General features: G+C 30.2%; 1 non-coding gene across 1 annotated transcript; it reads right to left on the reverse strand.

The window, feature by feature from the left end:
* Positions 1 to 5,555: 5,555 nt before the first annotated feature.
* Positions 5,556 to 5,637, reverse strand: TRNAS-UGA (transfer RNA serine (anticodon UGA)). Its single transcript has one exon. It is a non-coding gene; the product is annotated as a tRNA-Ser (tRNA).
* Between the last annotated feature and the right edge of the window lie 405 nt (positions 5,638 to 6,042).

Here is a 6,042-nt window from a genome sequence, read left to right on the forward strand (position 1 = left end):
AGTCGAGAGGAAATTTTGAGGAATTGAGCGGCTGGGCGGCTCTCCCTTGAAGCGCTTTACATTGATTTTTTTATTAAAAACGGACACAGTTCAAGCGGAACGAATTATTTACAGGAAAAAAAGCTCAAAAATATGTGTACAAACATCGAAAAAATTGTTAAATAAATGCCCAAAACAGTTTTTTTTAAATATATTTATTACCTTACTGTATATTAGACTTTCAATCTTATAGTTTCATATTACTTCAGTCACACAGTTTTTATGTTTCTCTTTCTATATTTTTAGCAGTTTTTTGTGAATTTTTTAATCTTATTTTATGAAAATAAATAACAAATAATGCAAAAAAAATTAAATTAAAATTTATAAAAGTTATTGAGAGTAGTACACAAAGAGCTTTTTCTTTTTGTTCTTGCTACATTTTATAAGAGATAATTGTTCTGTTTATTATTTTGTTTAGATGTTATATTAATTGTTATATTTTATAATCAGCAATTGATTAAGATAACCCCATTATGTTTAGTTGTCAATTTTTTTATTTTATTAAATTCATTTTTTTTATTTTATTTTTAATTTTATAATTCTTACATTTTTGAGCAAAGGATTATCAAGTAATTAAGCACCATGCAGCCCTAAAATAATTATCAAAACTCAAAAAAAAACAAAAAACTTTTTGGACAAAATAACTTTTATTTGAAGGTGATGCTATTTAAAATTTTGAAAAAAGTTAGTGCTATATCTTTCAAAAGTACACTAAAAAAATATCTCTAAAAATAAAAATCGACCTGTCCCGAAATTTTCTAATTTTTGTTATATTTTCTGAAAAACGAAATATATCGTTTTTAAAAAAATTACCCTGTATAATAAATCAGAGAAACAAATGCATCTGTAAAATAGCAAGCTTAAAGTATGGTTCTTAAAAATCTTATTTAATCTTATTATTTCAGTCTTTTACAATTTCTTAATATTCTTACTTTGCAGATCTATAGTTTCTTAATTTATCACTCTTTCAGTCACATAGTTTTTTCAGTTTCTCAGTTTTTCAGTCGCTTAGTTCTTCAAAATTTCGGTTTAAATATTTTTTAGTTTTTTGTGTTTTTAGATTTTCAGCGATAAAATTCCTTTGTCAGTGTTTGAAATTTTAATTTTTGAAAATACGCACACTCTAATTATTATTAAATTATATTTTTATTTTAAACAATTTTTTGTTAGAACAATCAAAATTATTTAAAAAACTAAGCAGAATCGACCATTTTATTTGCATCTTGGACGAAATCCAGTTCTGTGAGAAAGACCAGCCCTATAACTGGTTTGACTGTTATCTTATTTGTCCTACGAATGAGTAATTGACCAATAAAAATGTAAAAATCACCTCCTACTTGTTTATCTGGTGCACAAAAAATTGCAAGGCGATTGAAACGTTTATCATTGGATATGGGAGGGATACTGCACTCCCAGCTGTAAAACGGACCAATCATAAAGCGATTAAGACTGAACAAAAAACTGTTGCTTGATTATTTTGTAAATGTCGGCCAAACTAATTTAAATTTCGCTGTTTTCTAAAAAAATTTCAAGTTTTCTATCACACTTGGATTCAAAAATCGTGGATAAATTAGGATTGACTTGTTTTTGATAAAGATTGATTCTCGCAATTAGTTTGTGTTCAAACTCAAATATTTTGCAAATTTTTCAGAAAAAACTCAATTGTTTGGCAAAATTCTCTCACAAAACTCAAAAATAAACCAAATTAGGTGAAAATTTTTTATGTCTTTTTAATTATTGACTTGTGCATTTAAAATTTATGAGTTATGTTTTTATTTAAACAATTTAACAAAAAATGGTGTTACATTTAACTTTTTCAAGTTATTCAGCTTTTAGCAAACTTCTTTTTTGGATTCTAAGGCTTCCATTCTTTCAGTCTCATAATTTCTTAACGTTTCAATCACTCAATTTTTCAGTTTATTCTTAGTATTTCAGCTTTTTAGTTTCCTAAATTCGCATATTTCTTATTCATTTCCTAAATTTTTCAATTTTTTGTTGTTTATAATTTTTTAGTTTATCAGAATTTTTTTGTGCTTTTGTCTGCTCCTGTGTTCGTTTTGCGAGCGAAAACCTTAGCTGGAACAGCTAATGGAGAAAGTAATCTTTTGTGAGTGATTTAATTGCGAATCTAAATTTAATTTCTTTGAGAAGTCGGGAGAATGGGAATTAATCAAGTGGGAGAATTTTGGTAAACAACCAAGATAATTTAATTTGATCTAAACAAAAATATGTTTTCGTAAAGTTGAAGGATGAGAAGGACGAGTGTGGGTGAGAGAAAATTATTTCCAAGAGTTGGAAGAAACAATTAAAGAGGGTACGAAATAAAAATACACACACCCACACTTTTAATTTTCTGAAACGTTCCACAAAAAAATTATTATTCATCTCTACCGTACTTACATCAGTCATAAATTTCTTCTACGAAATATCGCACTAAATACCAAACGAAATCACTCTCATACTAATGATTTATAGACACAAGCTTGGAATGTAATTAGTTCATAAATACGTACAGCAATTATGCCATCAACAAAGATGTTAAGTGGAAAATTGCAATGGTCTGGAAAGCGTAATCTTAATAATAATAATAATAATAATAATAATAATAATAATAATAATAATAATAATAATTTATTTGTGGCAGTAAAACAGTTACAATATAATTAGTTAAAACAAGAAAAAAAATGCGATAACAAAATTAAAATTTTCTACAAGTTGTTCCTACCACAAATTGGACTAAATATAACAAATAAATAACAAAAAAATAAAAATAAACAATGTGATTAAAAAAAAATAATAAAAAAATATCTAATTTCATTTAACAAAATTATAGAAATTTTCTCTTTAACTCACTTAAAATTTTGGTGAAGGATTCCAGAGTTTTCGAAAAAAGTCGTTGCTATTTTTGACGTTTGAGTAATAGTTAGTTGGAAAAACCAAACGAGACAGAATTCATCATGAAAACAGCGTCTACACGCAAACAGCCAATCAATATTTAGAAACAATCAGCTGATTGGTGGTTGATATCCCTTTAATAATAAAATGTTGTGACCAACTGTTCAAGGCTTGGTAATCACTTACTTAATCACACAAAAAATCCGATTTGATTTAGTTAAAAATCGATCCTGTTTTTAACACTCCGACCTTCGTAAATTATGTAGAGCTAATTAGTCGCAAAGTGGGAAAGCCTTCTAATCCGTAAATTTCAAACATGGCAAGGCCAGATTTTGGGACTTTATGAAAATTTCTCCACAGATAAAAAAGATTATAACGAAAGATAACAATGGCTGCTTGATCCTAGTTAAGGTGAACATCACTCTCGAAAGATGAAGCACGTGTAACAAGTAAGTGGGAAAACCAGCTCCTGCAAGGAGTAAGTAAAAGTTGAAAGAAACTCAAGCTCGCGACGAAACTCGACGATATTAATAATTCCAACTACAAATGCGTGTTTTCGTTGCAAAAATGAATCAATAGAGAAAATATTCAATATTTAGAAGCGTTCTAAAAATATCTTCCACCCCGCGTTTGATGCAACCATCGATTTTAATATCTAGGTAACAAACACAGACGCAACTCAATCATGCAAAGGCCGTTGACCTAGCCACCCCCAACCGCCGCCGCCCCCAAATTAAGCTAAAAATTCTCGCACACACCCCTCATTACCCGCAATTGGCGCAACAAAGACATTGTGTGCCTGTGTTTTGTTTGGAGTTTCCGCTACGCCACCGCTCCAATTTCCGCAAATTAAAATGGAGATGTCTGGAGGGCCTAATGGCCACTCAAATGTAAAAAAAAGTGGTTGATTTTCAAAAAAAATCACAGATGGTAAATTGGAAGAACTTCTAGACATTTTTAACTGTAGTCGAATTAATCATTTGCCAGTGACAAATGACCGAAGATACGACAAAATAACATTAGAGAAATTATCTCAGCGTTATGGAGAGTGGTCAATGACATCGCCTTGTGTATGTAGCTTGTAATTAAAAACTGTTTAGAATCATTGTCATCGCAGAACAAACTGTAAACTCAGGAAGAGTTATATTTAGACCTGAAAGTGCGCAAAATTGTTTTCTTATCACGACTAGATTTGCAACCTGAAAAATAATTACAACAGTTTGCGAGGAAAGGTTACAACATCGCCAAAGATTCCCACAGGACAAATTCAATACCGGCAGGTTTGCGGGGGTGGCGCGATCACGTGACGTTCACCCCTGCAATCGTGACGTCACGAATGAGATGTGACGTCTCTAATGGGGGTGGTGTAAAATAAATTGTGACAATTTGTGCGGAAAACCGATTTTTTCCCACAACGATAAATGTTGACATAAATATCGCAGTCGCGGCTAAATAGTGTTCAAAATGGACATTAAAAACTTTCAAACCACTTTCTAAGAGTTTACGATGACATTTGAGGCGGTTTTATGGACTATGGACAGACCAGGCCAATTAAAGTCTCAACGTACGAGTAATTTACAATTTTTTTAATCATTAGTACTAGGATTTTTTAGGTAATTTGAGCTAATAGACTAGAATTAATTAAAATATGAGTGGTGGATTATTTAACTATTTATTGAAGGAGGAAATTATTCGATTGCGTATTTTTATTCCCTAAACATAAAAAAGTTCATAAATGTTATCAGTGGGATTATCCACAAGATTTCCTGAAAGGGATTTACTTTTTCTGATAATAATAATCTTTCCAATTCCTGGATATTATTATTAGTTGATAAGAATTAAGTAACAGGTAAAAATTATAATTAAAGTGATAAGTTGATATGTAGGTACTTATAAGTAGCTGTTTGAGTTTAAATAATAATAATAATAATAATTAAAATAAATTATTTTTTAAAAGTCCATAAATATGTAGCATAAGTAGAATTTTAACATTGGATAACTTAATTTCTTGCTCTTTTGCCTAAGTAAAGATCACAAACAATCTATTTCCTTTTTTTCCCAAAAACCACAGAAAATAACACTGCTTACGTTGCACAAAACATGTGAAACCGCAAATAAATCTCGTAGGATAATAAAACAAGTCAATTTACACTTCAATGACTTTATTATGAACTCCTGTTTAATTATTTTATAAGAAATACTAGGGCATACAAGGTGAGTCTGCTAAAAGTATATTTTTGCCATATCTCAAAATTTAACAAGCACACTGAATTCAGCTGTTTGCTGAATTTTTCCAATTTTTTTACATTTGCATTATAATTAAATATTTTTTATTTACCAAAAATTGTGAAGATTTTTCTGGAAACAACGACAAAAATCAAATAAATGTTACCAAACACCGTATGCGTATTATTTTTCTTTTTGCGTCATCTCTTACACTTTATATCTTGTTTATAACATTTAAGTGACATGGGTGTAATATATTCCGAGTTCAAGATGAATTATGCATTAAGTAAATTTAAATCAGACTGACGTTTGTTTATTATTGACCAATTTGTTGTTGCTTGCGAAGCTGGCGTGGTCTAGATTTTAATTCGTCGCAATAAGCGAAAAAAAAAGGACGCTGCGGACAGGATTCGAACCTGTGCGGGCAGAACCCAATGGATTTCAAGTCCATCTCCTTAACCACTCGGACACCGCAGCTTGCCTAACCCAGCGACAATGTTGCAATATAATCCCCAGCCACAATTTAGCATTTATTTTTTGTAATTTGGCGACATTTTAATGCTTTAATAGACATATTAGAGCACGCAACGTCATCAAGTGCGATGTCTTAACAGTCATTATTTGACGGAACATTTTACGAAAATTTTTAGGCAGAAAGCAAATTCGCGACCGTATTTTTGCCAATTTCACTAATTTCAAGAAGAGTTCATGCAAAATCATCTTCGTTGTTATTCCTTTTCGTGTTTTTTGAAAAAAGTTGAATAATACAAAAAATTTAGATCAATTTTTCACTTTCAAAATTAAGTCATTACCAATCGTCACAAAAATCCCTAAACCGATTGACGTATAAAAATTGTTAAAAAACAATGAGACACTGCATAA

Source organism: Tribolium castaneum, chromosome 6 (genome assembly GCF_031307605.1).
Source record: "Tribolium castaneum strain GA2 chromosome 6, icTriCast1.1, whole genome shotgun sequence".
NCBI classification, from domain to species: domain Eukaryota; kingdom Metazoa; phylum Arthropoda; class Insecta; order Coleoptera; family Tenebrionidae; genus Tribolium; species Tribolium castaneum.